Source organism: Macaca mulatta, chromosome X (genome assembly GCF_049350105.2).
Source record: "Macaca mulatta isolate MMU2019108-1 chromosome X, T2T-MMU8v2.0, whole genome shotgun sequence".
Classification (NCBI taxonomy): domain Eukaryota; kingdom Metazoa; phylum Chordata; class Mammalia; order Primates; family Cercopithecidae; genus Macaca; species Macaca mulatta.
Window position 1 is genome coordinate 42,577,688 of NC_133426.1, and position 15,921 is coordinate 42,593,608.

Genomic DNA, 15,921 nt, shown 5'->3' on the forward strand with positions numbered 1-15,921 from the left:
CTTATTTGTGTGTGTGTGTATATATATATACGCGTGTGCTTGTGTTTAGTTCTATACAATTTTATTATACATGTAGGTTTATATCCACAACCACTGTTAAGACCAAGAAGAAATAGTTTCATCAAGGCAAGGACACCTTATACTCTCCTTTTATAACATGTTTACCTCCTTTCCTGTCCCAAACCCCAGCAACAATTAATCTGCCCTCCATTTCTAAACTTTTATCATTTCAAAAATGTTTTATAACTGGAATCATACAGCATATAATGTTTTGGAATTGACTTTTCTCACTCAGAATAGGTCCCTGAACATTCATCCAAATTGCTGCATGTATCAATAGTTCACTCTTTTTGTCAATAAGCAGTATTCCATGTATATACGTATCCCAGTTTGTTTAACCATTCTCTTTTTGATAGATATCTAGGCTGATTCCGGTCTGTGTCTATTACTATTAAAGCTGCTATTGACATTCATGCACAGGTTTTTGTGTGGATATAAGTTTTCATTTCCCTGGAACAAGTGCCTGAGAGTGTAATTTCAGGATCCCTCTAGGTGAGGGAAGAGAGTTTGGGGCCCAGAGTGACAAAGAGACTTCTTGTATGGGCCAATTGCTGGAGTACCCTCTTGCTGGTTCTTTTCACTCACTTCAGCATGTCTTGGTGGGGTGAGGGAGTCTAAGACATGACTGAACTGGAGAGCACTTCTCTTGGCTGCTTATTATTGGTAGGGCTCCCTGTTGGTCTCCTTTGTGGGAGTTGCTAGGTCAGGGATAGGGAAACGCCAAATCCGAGTTGCCTTCTCTTCCTTTGAGTGGGAGCACATGAGACACTGTGCTGCTGGGTAGTCCCTCCAGTGTTGTAGTCTCAAAGGGCTTCATCTTCTCATCACCTTTCAGATCTCTCCTTTAGTTGTCTCTTTCATAATTTCAGGGACTTAATGAGGAGAAGCAAGGCAAAAGAGGACTATGGAGTCTTGGCTAGACAGGAAATCTAAGTCTAAGCAAAGAGATAGGAAATTCGGGACAGAAAAAGTCTGAGCAATTGGCAATGGGTGTGTTCACTGTCCTTTATTGTCTAGTCAGAACAATGTTACAGAGCAGTGACCCTTACTGGTTTTAGCCTTTTGCATGTGACAGTTTTCCTAGTTTTCATATGTCTAGATCGCCATTCTCACACCCTTGATTATGGGGTGGACGTGGAGTGGGTAGGCAGACAATAGAAGGTTCATTTTCACACTGGGCATCTGTTTCAAAGCCAAGATTCATGCCTCTTTTATAATTTCTTCTAGAACAGAAATGGTTGGGTATGATAAGACCCAACCATAACTCCATGGTCTTATTGAGGTGGATCAGCGGGCAGGTCATCCTTCCCTGTTCTTTAGAACCAACACTGAACATCAAGCTGGCACAAGCTTTGGACAAAGAAACCTGTCAGAGGCTTTGCAAGCATTACATGTTCCATTTGTTGTGAGAGCATGAAATTTACCTTTCTGAAAAAGGAGCACTCAGAATTTTGTTTGACTAATTTAGTAAGTTACAAGATTTTGTATGTCGGTGTTTTTCTTGAGAGACAGAAGACTAATAAATCTATGATAGAGGTCAGGGCACTTTCAGCTTCTGTAGTAGAATTTGTGTAAGAATCTCGTGAACAGTGCTCATAAGAATCTTATAGGTTAAGTATTATTTTCTCTATTTTACAGATTGATGGTGCTCTATCTCAGCAAACATAAATGACTTAACCTCTGGTTAATAAGGGACAAGAGAATCCACTTAGCTTTGAGTCCTAGTGATGATTCAAAAGCCCACGCTGTTCCTTCAATTTAGTTAAACTTTTATTCAGTGTCATGTTTTGTGTTAAGATCCAAGGAACAAATAAGGAGTCAGACATGGTCACTAGATTCCAGGGATTCACACTCTTATGGGTACACTGGACTCTTCGTGTTAACTTTATTTGCACCCCATCCCCAGTCTTTCTTGTTTTGTCCATCCAATAGTAATTAAAGCTAACCCCTATACCTATCATATGCTGGCCTTAGCCAAGAAATGTCCCATTGTACATTTTAAAATTCTGTGATTTTTTTTTCTGTTTCTCTCTTCAATTTTCCTTTAGGTGAAAGTTACATGGATACAGACACAAGCTAAAAATTTGATGGACAATAAGGGACATGTTCCATTTCCCAGTGTAAGTAATCTATTATTCTTTTTTATATCTGATGTCTTAAAAACGATGGCAATGATTGTGTTTCCATTAAAAAAATCATTCTTACATGATTTCCTGAATAAATGACATAAATAGTGCTTATTTAAATGGGAGCTTAATGGGAAGCTTTCATAACAGATTAAATATTTCAATGTTCAAAAATGTAAATTTTATCCATAATAAGAACAAAGTATTTCTTACTTTTTGTATCGTCACTCTCTTACCCTGCTATGGTAAATGTTTTGTCTCTTTTAACTTCATTTAGATGTGGCAGCAGGTAGAGAAGGAAGACTCCAACTATAAAGCTTTTATAGTCAAGGACATCTAGTTAGAATCTTAGCTCTGCCATTCACTTGCTATATGACCTTAGGCAAGTGACATAGCCTTGCCGAACATTAGTGTCTTTATTAAGAAAAGGCATGGGAGAATATACCAACCAACAGTAATGTATTCTCTCACAGTTTTGGAGGCCAGATGTCCAAAATCAAAGTGTCAGCAGGACTCCCACTGGAGGCTCTAGGGGAGAATTCATTCCTTGCCTCTTCTAGATTCTGGTGGCTGCCAACATTCCTTGGTGTTCTTTGGCTGGTGGCCACATCATTCTAATCTCTGCCTCTGTCATCACATTGCCTTCTTCTGTAATCTCCTTCTGCCTGTCTCTTACAAAGACACTAACATGGGCCAGGCGCAGTGGCTCACGCCTGTAATCCCAGCACTTTGGGAGGCTGAGGCGGGCAAATCACCTGAGGTCGGGAGTTCAAGACCAGCCTGACCAACATGGAGAAACCCCATCTCTACTAAAAATACAAAATTATCTGGGCGTGGTGGCGCATGCCTGTAATCCCAGATACTTGGGAGGCTGAGGCAGGAGAATTGCTCGAACCTGGGAGGTGGAAGTTTTGGCGAGCCAACATCACGCCATTGCACTCCCGCCTGGGCAACAAAAGCGAAACTCCATCTCAAAAAAAAAAAAAAAAAAAGACACTAAAATGTTATTTACAGTTCACCTGGATAATCAAAGATAATCTCATCTCAAAAGCTTAACTACATCTTCAAGACCTTTTTGCTTATAAGGTAACATTTACCTGTTCCAGGGATTAAGACTTGATATCTTCAAGTGGCCATTATTCAGCCTACTACAGGATCCATTTAGGTAAAGCTTAGTGGGTATATCTATGTATTTTCACAGTCATTTTCTTGTGCAGTTGTTACTAGCCATCCTGATAGAATAATATAATTCTACTTCCCATGATGCTAATTTATCTCTCACTGTAACATGAAGGTTCAGGATCATATTGTGATATGAACCTGTCCTTTGGAACTTGGAACCAGGAGTATAAAGGTAGGTAGTGGAGGAGAAGCAAATACAGGGAGCCAGAAACTGATCTGTGAAAAATAATTGTAAATATCACAGTGTATCTATGAAAGAAATTTGATAGAGATTTTTGTACATTTGGAAATCCTAATAATGCACCTGTCGTTGTCAATAACAGGTTGTAAAGTGGAAAGAAACTTCTTAAACTATGGATTTTTAACAAATTTCCACCATTTGCGCTAGAAAAAAGACTGAATTATCTTTCTGTTTTCCATATAGAAAATATTATAAAAGACTAAGGAATATGCAGTCAAAATGTAGAAAATAATGTACAGTAGAGGTGTATCAGGCAGTTAATTTGTCAAAAATATTAATTTTTGGAAATTTTCATGGTATCTGCCAGGTTTTAAAGATTTTGTAAGTTGTTGTGTTTTCTCATTCTAAATAAAAATTAACTTTTGCAGTTGATTTTGTATGTATCTTCTAAAATGGCTCCCCAGAATTGTTCAAATTTTAGGTACAATAAAACCTAGAAGAGCTCAGGCCCTTTCCAGAATGTTCTGTGGTTCAGGCATGCTCTCTTGAGAGTGAGTGAAAGGACAGTTTATCATATGCATAAAGGGGAGCTGCCTCAGGAGACAGAGCTCTTCAACAATGACAAGAAGTCAGTCTTCTTTACAGCTTGGCAAAGCTGGCAACACAGAGCAGTTGCTCTCCAGTTACTTGTCTGGGGTATCTTCCTCAACTTGGTGCTTCTCCCAAGTGTGGCCACAAAACCAAATACTTACGGTGATTTGTTGAATGAGGGATGTACAGTGCATTCATCCATTCTTTGCATGCGCTCATCTCTTTCCCTGGACCAAGGTAGACCATCAGAAATGTGTGTGGATGTCCCTGGCGAATTGCTCTTCTTGGATTATATTTATATGGTGGCACCAAGGGAAGTGTGAGAAACTTCCCTTTGAACCTGTTTCTGTATTTACTGTAGGGATGCTGTTGAGGAAGTTGTCCATTATATTCCTGTTTATGAGAACCCAGGGGAGACATTTCTCTCTGGCTCTTTTGAGTATCAGATCTGATTTTTTATCGTATGGATGTTGTAAGACATGTGCCTGGTTTTGTCTCTCACATCTCACGTCTCTTGTGAAACAATGGGGACTTAGAACATGCATTCGGGGCATCAATATTACCCCTGGCTCCATCTCAACTACTTTTATTTTCTCCTCTACCCTACTTTTCTTATTTGCTTCTTATTGGTTTTTATCTTATATAATTAAATGTATTTATGTAAGCCACCCTAAAATTAGTATGCAACAATGTGGGCAGAAATAATCATTTAAAAACCATGTTAAGTGATTAAAACAACAATAAAACATCTAAAGCACATTTCCCCTCAAGGCATTATTAATTACCTGATATTTCTGCACAGGCCTTTTGCCAACAGGTCAGAATCATATTAGTGAAAAAGGACCCAGGTTTTATTAATGAAACTTTAGACATTTTCAGTGAAAAGAAAAAAAAAATCTTATTGTTTCCCCATTTACGTTTTTCTTTTCCCTTTTGCATTATATTGTTCATTTAAGAGTACAAAGGTTCTCTGAAGTCCCCAGTTCTTTTTTATTTAAGTAGTTTTAGTCAAATTACACATAACAAAGATGACAAAGGCCTTTCTAATCTTCAGTGCTTTCTGCTCCTGGGAAAACTCAGGCCTCCTGTTCTTGTTTCCCTTTCCTGAGTCAGCGCTTGGCTAGTCCAAGGCTATGGGGCTCCAGGTCAGACAGTTAGAAATAATAAGCATAGAGAGATAGAAGAAACAACAGCCTACAGTTTAAATTTGAAAAGGAGACTTGCTCTTTAGGTGGCAGAATAACTTTGTTGTTAACACAGTTCTGAAAAGAAGGACTAGGGCTATGGGGTGTCAAGAACATGAAAAACATGGTGTTTCTTTAACCTCACTTAAATTAATTGTGATGCTAAACTACAGAGTGGGATAATACCCCTGTTTGGCTTCTCCTTGACCTCTGTGTAGCATTCCTTTCTCCCAGGACCCCTCTGGAATGAGGATCTTATGACTTACTGTCAGACAAGGTAGGTCAGAGAATTTCTTTATGGCCATCTCCTACTGTTGTGCCAGACCCCTACTGACTCCAACAGGGATAGCATCATGTCCTAGAGGCAGAAGAATAGAGGAGATCTGGAACCAGCAAAACACACATAGGGTTTATTGAAGACTTACATATGGGGCAGTCCAGTGGTGGTGGGCCGGACCGAAAAACTGCTACCACCTTCCACCTAGCAACCTCCATATAACCCAAAACAAAGGACCTTAATCCCCTGTATGGCCTGCATTCCAAGGCATGGGCCAGGGGTTCGTATGTCCTTCACAGACAAGGAGAGAATCTCTAGGTTTGCCACTCCTGGATTTCTTAGCTCAGAGCTCCAAACACACATTCTTCTTAGACTTGAGGGTCTTTCTCAGGGTATGCTTAAATTGTTGCTGTCAGATGCATCTACTATACACCTACACAGAAAGGTGGGAGATAGAGCGGCTTTGCTTCTGAGGCTTTCCAATCTCCTTTAGTTCAGAGTACTCAGCACACTAAAGTGCCATAATTTGGCATGTCGTTTTCTGAGCCCTGACACCTTCATTTCTGTTATTGCTAAAATTTCTTGCCTCATCGACATGGCCAATTTTTAATTATATATCTACATTAGATTCACCTTGTAATTTATTTTTGACCTGGTGGCCATCTGATTTAGAGTTTAGGTAGTAATATTTTATTTCAGGATTTATGAATCAGTTTTCTATTTGACATCTCCCTGACTGTCAAAGTTCTTATGACCTTGACATGGCATTATTTTATGTACTTCCCCAGGCTCATACTCCATCTTAGACACCATTCTTCACTTTATGATTTACTGTCTGTTTGTATGTCCTGTCTATTGGCCATTCACAGGAACACTTCAAATCAATGTTCGCCTTGTGGACCTATGCAAATTACCATCCCGTTTTCTTGACAATCTCTGCTCATGCAGTATCCATTCATGATGGTTTCTTGTCTGCCTTTTCCTAGGCTGCCTTAGAGCTTTTCCATGTTCACATCCTATATTAAATAAAAGGAACATAAAATTAAAGTCCCAATACGAATCATCGAAACTAAACAAGAAACTCTAGACAAAAACATCTACCAGAGAGGAATGACATTGGACAGAATAAAAATGATTAATATTGATTTTGAATGTCTCTCTATACCTAATGGAGTGTGTGTGTAAGTGTACAGGTAAGTAGGAGAATATTTGCTGCTTGGAAAGGATCTCACAATGTAGATGCTGAACTAAACCTCGGTGAAAAGAGATGGAGCTATGCTATCAGGGGCTTATTTACTCTAGCTGCCTTGAGTGGAGGGGCATGATTCCTGTGCCATTGTATATATGCACTTGGCACCCTAGATGCTGGCTTTCTCTGATATGGGAGGGAATGCTGGAAACTCTTCTTACTTGTTAGTAGGTAGCAGGAAAGCCTGTACATCTTGCCACCATGCCATTTCCCAAAGGGCGCTTACCTGCCACCTTCTGTCTCTGTTGTCTTATATCAACCTTTCTGAGTGCAAGCAAGTCAAGTGCTCCATGAATATTTAATTTCATGAACTTGTAGGACTGTTTACTTAGAGTGTCATTTCTGCTTCAGGATAGGTCCATCTTTGATTCATTAAATGTTTTTATGCAATAATTGCTATATTAGAATATTTTCCTTTTGGTTGCTCTGTTGTAAGGCTCTAGAAGTTATGTACACTATGTGTAAATCATGTTGCACATTCATTCTCTTTCTTTACCCCAATCCCCATAATCTCAGTGTACCACATTAACAAAAGCATCCTAAAAAGGAATCCAAGAAAAATGATACACACCATTTGATCAGTAAAGACCATATTATACAGTCAAAGGGACATTAAAACAAACAACAGCAATGCTTAACATGCTGAGCACTTACAAGGTGCTAGGCACATAGAAAGCAATTTGCATATAGTTTAACTAATCTAATAACAAGCTTAAAAGTGTGTAATTATAGAAATACAAAAGCATATGGTTCTTGTTCTCCACTCTAGAGAGGAAAAGGCCAGCTGGCTGGCTCCTAGAGGAATTCACTACCTTTGTGAATTTCTTGAGAACCAGGACCTGGCTCTCAGTCTCATGGGCCTAAACACCTGATCAGCTTAGTGAATGTGGATTCATCTCTCGGGGTGAATCATAAGCCAAGAAGAAATCACCATCAGACAAACCCAATACTCAAACCCACATGCTCAGCGTATGCATCAGTCAGGGGCTCAACAGGAGACAGATGGCATGCTGAAATTAGGATATTTGAGGGAGGGCTTAATAAAAGGAGTTATTTATTAATCATACAAAAGTGTGGGCAGGAGTAGAAAAACCATACAGGATAGTATGGAACTGAAAGCTTGTAAAAATTTCTCTGTTTCCACCTAGGCTTAAGAATGGTAGCCCATTCTCTAGGCCTAAAGGAAAGAGGAGAGGAAGTGGTTTCAATGAGAGAGTCTTGGGGTGAGAGGGCCACCTTGACAAGAGCTGCAATCTTTAGTCAAAGAACTCAGCCAGCCCAAAGCAACCTTACAGGGAGGGAATTGTGAGAATTAATGCCCTGAAATCACTTTTCCTCTCCAGGCTCGAGGCAGGGCTTTCTATTGATGAAGTCCAACAAGAAGCCACAAGGCAAGACTTTTTTAAGGCAGTCTATACAGGTCAGCTTCCTAAAGGGCAGGGTAGAAAGGGTAGAGAGTAAATACAGACAGGCAAAGGAAAATATTTCAGCACTGAATATCTTCTCCTTAAGCCAAACCTGGGTCAGAACCCACTTCACAAATTCATCATGAATAATTACCACACTAGGAGCTAGGAATCCTTAAAGTTAATGTAGTCGGCCCATTGCCCACTGTAGGCAGACTATGTGAGAGGCCAGATCGTGATTAGAAATTTATTGGCAAACATGGACTCAAGGGAAACTAGGGGAATGGAGTGATTTATGATGTCAACCTCTGGGGACTGGACTGCTAAAAGCTATAAAGCCCTGTGGCTTCTATAGCTACAAAACAAACTACTATAAAACTTAGTGACTTAAAACAATAAACAAGTATTTTTAATGATTCCATGGGTTATCTGGGTGGTTTTTTTGGGGCTGGCAACTTCTTTGAGGCTAGATGGTCTAAGATGGCCTCACTTACAGGTATGGGGCCTCAGGTAGGATGGTTGGACAGCTGAGGCCTCTCTACATGCAGGTTCTCATTCTCCAGGAGATTGGCCCAGGCCTGTTCATGTGATGTGGGAATAATTCGCAGAAGCAGAGAAGGCAACCCCACTATGTGAGCACTGTTCAAACGTCTGCTTGTTTATATTTGCTAATACTCCATTGGCCAAAGCAAATCACATGACCAAACCCAGATACATGGGTGGAGGAAGAGACTCCACCTCTTGATGAGAGGAGCTTCAAAATATTGTGGACTTTTTTTTTTTCAATCTACCACACCTTAATTCCACGTTAGGAATGGTCTAACCTGTTGAACAGGAAATACTCAAAATTTCTTCATTGATACTCTTTCTCCCTAACCCAGTGCTTGGAAAATTGTATTTGTGATGTTCTGCTATGTTTTTATGGTTGATTACAACCCTTACTGTGATTGCAGTTGCTACCAGTTCTTACAGCCATTCTGTATTTTGAGATCTATTGGGCCATGAGTCATTGTGTTCATGCTTAAGCTTAATTCTCAAACATAATTTTATTTTCCTTGTTTCTGATTTTTAGGGGACGCTTACATTTAGTTCCCAAGTATTAATAATATGTATTATTATTCTCATTTTACATATTATGGAATTAGGAACACAGACAGTAGAGGTTGCATCAGAATCCAAGTCTAACAGAATCCACAGCCTGCTCTCATATATATATATATATATTCAGTTGCTTCTTAAAATTTACGTGAAAACACTTTCTAAATATAAAGGAGCATTGTCATCATCATCACTCTTATTAGGATTGTCAGTATTATTGAAAGTAGAGCCCCCCAGTCCACAGTGAGGTAACAGCACTACAGCAGACAATTTCATCCTTCCTTTTTTGTTCTCCTGAGCCAGCAACAAGCACTTCATAAGACTTACATAAAAATCAGTCTTGATTAGAAGGTTCTGAGTTAATGGTTTTCCATTCTATTAAATTGCCACTTATTCTTTTAAATTAGCTGTCATTTCAATAGGGAAGCCAATTGATTGAGCAACCAGGCTATAGGGTGTACAGATTAAGCCATCTGTGGAGCAAGCATGTTTCATGCTCCCATTGTAGTCCATATAAAGGACAAGGACAGGCCCATAGGTTGCTGAACACTTAATCCCTGCCTTCCAGAAAATCACTGTCCAGTTTAGGGCCATCAAATTAAATTTAATTATGAGTTACCTGAGTCAATATTCCTCTATATTCAAATAAATTGTAGGTCTCTTAGTGGCAGGAATTGGGATGTATACTTCTTTTGTGCAGCACCTAACACATAAGGCACATATTAAGTGTCTGAGAATATTGTTGATTGATATATTGATTGAAGGCTGAAAGAAGTTATGAGTAGGGGTTGATGGGGAATAGTGGCTCCTTCTATAAAATACTATTGGTAAACATTAATCTTTTGGATCAGTAAAGAATTAGGTTTGCCTGCACTAATGGATGCCCAAATCAGAGTGGCTTGCAAAACATAGGGAGTTTACTTTTATTTCACATACCATTAAATTTAGCAGTAGACAGTAAAGAGCTATGGAGGCTTTGTGGATGATATCAGTGACACCATCTCCTTGGGTTTTTCTGCTGCATCATCTCAAACACAAGTATTTATAACCATGCATTATCAATTTATCAGCATCTCACAACACATATTTTGGGAAATGTTAATCTAAATTAAATCTTTCATTTTGCAAAATCAATAGAATTTAATTCAGCAAATATTTATTGAACAAACACTGTATGTCAAAAAACTGTTTTTGAAGCCCTGGAAAAGGATAGAGAAGGAAATCAAGATCCTAAGAGGTGAAGCAACTTGAAAGTTGACATATCAAATGAATGGACTGAGCCAAGGCTAGAGTGTGAACCATGTTCCCTTCTTTTAACAAGCATGACTAAACCTCAAATAATTACATAGAGCAGACTTTCAGGCTTTATTATAATAATTCTCCCATTTCAGGTTAGTAAATGTGCCTCAGAGACAGTGAGTAACTTGCCCTAGGTCACCCAACTATCCAGATATTGAACAACAACTCTTTCCTGATCCATGTGACTCCAGATTTTTTAATTTTTACTTTAGTATGTTTATTGTTTTCCTATTTTATCTTTGACATGACAAAATATAGAACCTGTTTCAGGTATGGGAGGTGGCAGGCTCAAAGGAATTCAGTGCTTAAGTTTCAGGTTAGTTCCTTGTCCTAGCAGGGAGCTCATGCAGGAACATGGAAACAGAGGCTTAGACATTCATGAGGTCAGTGAGCTGGCCATCTTTGATGGCAGTTGGCCCACACATTAGGCTGTACCCTGACCATTTGAGGTCACTGTAGAAGCCAGATGTGTTAGTGCCAGACTATTTCAACATTCCTATTGTTGAGACAGAGAGAGAGAGAGAGAGAGAGACTTCAATGCAAGACCCAAACATAATTTTCTTAAGCCCTGAACTTGCCAGATGTATACAGCAGTGGCTTCCATGAGTTTTCCAACACTTCTTTCATTATCCTTTCATTCCTTACTATATACTCTCTTTGTTGTACATGCCTTTTACATCCCTTCCACCACCAAATGCTTTCTAAGGTTTCTCCTTTAGATACGTATTTTGAAGTGTTTCCTTTTTCTTTTCCATTACCAGTCTTCAGTGATGCATTCCAAGATTACTATCATGGAGAGATCAAACAGGAGACTGTCACCAGACTCTCACATTCCAGTCTCTTTCTCTGTCCTTCTGGAAAAATCTTTAAACCTTATGCTTTTTCTATGTTCAAAATGTCATATATAATACGTAACCTATATTAACATCCTTTACCAAATGTGGCAAAGACTACTAGTGTCTTACCCATAATTATTCTCCTCTTATTTTTTGATTTAAAAAGCCCTAGTTTTGTTTAGGTTAGCAAGGTACCTAGTTAAAACAATAACAACAACAAAAACATCACATTTGTAATACTTCCTTGAAAATATGGATTGCCTACCCATTACAGTAAGAAGAAAACACTGGATGAGCTCCTAGAAAAATCTATTTAAATAGGGATAACTTAGCTAGGAAAACCAGACTGTGGACTTGACTGATATTCCAGCAGCCATCTTGTAATCATGAGAAGAATGGAATCCATTCACTAAGGAGCAGACAGATAGAAGGCACTTTGTCTCTGAGGACTTCATGGAGCTGCCATGACATCTCTGGACAGGTACTTCTAGAATTATTTTTGCTAGAGAGATAAGTCTAAGCCAAATATAGGCATTTTCTGATTAACCTCAATAATCCATCATCGAAAATAAGACATGATACATGAAAATGCTAATGATGTCTAGTTCCCATTATTTTAAATGAGAAAAATCATGGGTTAAAGGTCAACCAAAACCATCTGACCAATTTCTTAAAACAAAACGAAAACCAGTAAAATGCCAATATGCAAATAACAATTGTGTTGATTTGTAAAATACTCAAAATATCACTTGATAATATACGAACAATCAATACGGTTGTTAACAAACAATTGGATCTTCCACTTTCAGCCAAAATTGAGTTTGAAGAGGCTTCAGAATCAGCCCAATACATCAGCTATGTTTCTTAACATGGAAGCCACAGAAACTGTCCTGCCTGATTTCAGCAGAAGATAATTCATTGAATGTATCTCAGGGCTAGATAATTACCTACAAAATCATAAAAATAAGGCTTGGAAAACAATGAGAACTATGAAGAATTTGGAAAAAAACACACACACAAAAATATATGAAACAACAGTTTTTAAGACACTAGACATCATGCAAAAAAGGACAGTGATTCCTGAGATCTGAGAAACAAATGAGGTGAACCCTACCATTGGCCCAGCTTACTAACTTCAAATAAATTCCGGGCTGAAGTACAGCGAAGAGGAACTGAGGCAGAGCCAGAAAAATTCCCTGAGTTGAGGAGATGTGGTTGAAGATCTGGCAAGAATCAATGACCTCAACTTCAACCTTAAGAAACTGGAAAAATATGAGCATTATCAAAAGTAAATATAAGAAAGGAAATAATAAAGTTCAGATAAAAAAAGGACTAGAAAAGAGAAAAACAATAGAAAAAAATCATAAAACTATTAGTTGGCTTTTGGAGAAAATCAATAAAATTGATAAAACTCTTGCCAGGTTGATCAGGAAAAAGAGCTAGAGCTAGAGGTGGAGGTAGAGAGAGACAGAAAGAAAGAGAAGACAAATTATCAACATCAGGAACGAGAGAAATGATAGCACTATAGATTCTATAGATAAAGAAAGTTATGAACTACTTTATGCAAATAAATTTGATAAATTAGAATAAATAGACACACTTTTTGAAAGGAACAAACTACCAAAACTCGCAAAGAAATAGATAATTTAAATAGCCATATATCTAGTTTAAATATGTAGTTAAAACTCTTCTCACAAAAAATCCTCAGACGTAGATGCCTTTATTGGAGAGTTCTACCAAACATGTAAGTAAGAAATAACAATTCTTCACAAATTCTTTCATAAAATGGGTGACCATAAACAAGTATACAAGAAAATGCTCAGCCTGATTAGTCATTAGGGAAATAAAAATTAAAACTGCAATGAGAAGTATCTCATACTCCATAATATGCTCCATACATATTAGCATAGCCCAAATTAAAAGATAGACCAGGCCGAGTGTGATGACTCAAGCCTGTAATGCCAGCACTTTGAGAGTCTGAAGCAGGAGGATCACTTGAGCCCAGTAGTTTGAGACCAGCCTGGGCAACATAGTAAGAGACCCTGTCTCTACAAACAAAACAAAACAAAAAAATAACCATTAGCCAGGTGTGGTGGCATATGCCCGTATTCCCAGCTATTTGGGAGGCTGAGGTGGGAAGATCGCTTAAAACCAGGAGTCTGAGTCTGCAGTGAGCTATGATCACACTACTGCACTCCAGCCCAGATGACAGAGTGAGCGAGAACCCCCGCCGGCCCCCTCCTCTCTCTCTCTCTCTCTCTCTCTCTCTCTCTCTCTTTATATATATATGTGTGTGTGTGTGTGTGTGTGTGTACATATATAATTGGAACACACTCATTTACTTCTGGTGGGAATGTAAAATGGTACAACCACATTGAATAACACTTTTGTTGTTGTTTAGCTTTAAAGGTACAAGTAGTTTTTGGTTATATGAATGAATTGTATAGCAGTGAAGTGTCACCTTTTAGTGTACCCATCACTCCATTGGTGTATGTTGGACTCAGCAGGTGATTTCTCATCCCTCAAACCTCCACCCTCCCCACTTCTGAGCCTCCAATGTCCATTATACAATTCTGTATGCCTTTGTATACCCATAGCTTACCTCCCACTTATAAGTGAGAATATGTGGTATTTTGTTCTCCATTCCTGAGTTACTTTAATTAGGATAATGGCCTCTAGCTTCACCCAAGTTGCTGCAAAATACATGATTTTATTCTTTTTTATAGCTGAGTAGTATTCCATGGTGTGCGTGTGTGTGTGTGTGTGTGTGTGTGTGTATATATATATATATCGCATTTTCTTTAGCCACTCTTCAGTTGATGGGCACTTAGATTGATTTCATACCTCTGCAACTGTGAAATGTGCTATGATAAACATATGTGTGTAGGTGTCTTTTTGATATAATGACTTATTTTCCTTTGGGTAGATATCCAGTAGTGGGATTGATGAATTGAATGGTAGATCTACTTTAATTCTTTGAGAAACTTCTATTCTGTTTTCCACAGAGGTTATACTACTAATTTACATTCCTACAAGCAGTGTATAAGTACTGCCTTTTCACCACATCTGCACCAATATCTTTTGTTTTTTGACTTTTTAATAATGGCCATTCTGGCTGGGATAAGGTGTTATCTCACCGTGGTTTTAATTTGCAATGGAAAACATTTTTGATGGGTTTTTTAAAAAAGTTAAATATACACCCAGCCATATGACCCCACATTTTACCATAGGTATTTACCCAAGGGAAAAATAAGAGTATATGACTATACAAATACGTGTATAGGTAGATCATAGGACCTTTTTTTTCTTTCATAATAGCCAGAAACCAGATATAACCCAGATGCCCATCAGCTGGTGAGTTAAATAATCAATTATGAAGTATTTATATAACGGGATACTACTCAGCAGTAAAATGGAATGAACTATTGATACACAGTGAATCTCAAAATGAATATGCTGAGTGACAGAAGCTGGACAAAAAAGTGCTTATTAATATATATCGTATGATTCTATTTATATAACATTCTACAAAATGCAATTTAATTTATAGTGACAGATAACAGATCAATGCTTTTCCAGGTAGGGAGGTTTGGAGCTGTGAGGGGAATGAGGAAGTTATTCTAAAGGAACACAAGGACACTTTGAAAGTGATGAACATTTTTATTATTTTGATTGTGATTTCGGTTTCATGTATGTCAAAATTACCAAATAGTATACTTTAAACAGTTGCAGGTTATCATATGCCAATTATATCTCAATAGAGTTGTTTTTCAGAAAGCAATTGTTTTATTTTCAGTTTCTCAACTTTTCCTAGCATCAGTAGCACGATAGCTTTACATCCCCTTTGTCATCTCTTTTCAAAATGTCTTCTTCGCATATTATGACATTTTACCAATTGTATTTGGAATGTTTCTTAAAACTTCTCTGACACAGTATTTTGTTTTAAAATGTTACAAATGTTTAGATGTTAAAAACTGTCTTAATATAATTTTAGCTATATAAATATAAGACAAAAAATGATCTACAAATGCAAGGTATAATACTTACATTTATAACTTGGGTTCAGCAGAAAGCAGAGCTGAGGCTTCTGGAGCTATTCACTTGCACTTTATTAGGGATACAATTCCGGGGAGCAGGAGAGAAACAAAGAGAGTGCAGCAGCTAAAGGAGAACAAATACACAATTGTGCTGTTGAACTTACTGTTGCTAAGTGCAGCAGAATGCTAGGTTTGTGAAACTCAGCCTCCAAGTACATTCAAGGACTCTACTGGGAGCAATATGTGGATAAAAAGGAAGGATTTATCCACTGGTTCCTGTTTCCTACTGGGCAAAGGTTTACTCCACAGGATATTAATTTGCCTATACTTCTGGATTATGTAGGCCAGGGTGAGGGCACAGGGCAGTGAACCAAAAAGAGAGGCTTTAGGAGCAG

At 38.2% G+C, this 15,921-nt stretch overlaps 1 long non-coding RNA gene across 1 annotated transcript; it reads right to left on the bottom strand.

The window, feature by feature from the left end:
• Nucleotides 1-5,111: 5,111 nt before the first annotated feature.
• LOC114674850 (uncharacterized) lies at nt 5,112-15,701 on the bottom strand. Its single transcript, XR_003725931.2, has 2 exons — nt 15,537-15,701; nt 5,112-6,617 (listed from the first exon to the last, which is right to left on the bottom strand). It is a non-coding gene; the product is annotated as an uncharacterized LOC114674850 (long non-coding RNA).
• Nucleotides 15,702-15,921: the final 220 nt, after the last annotated feature.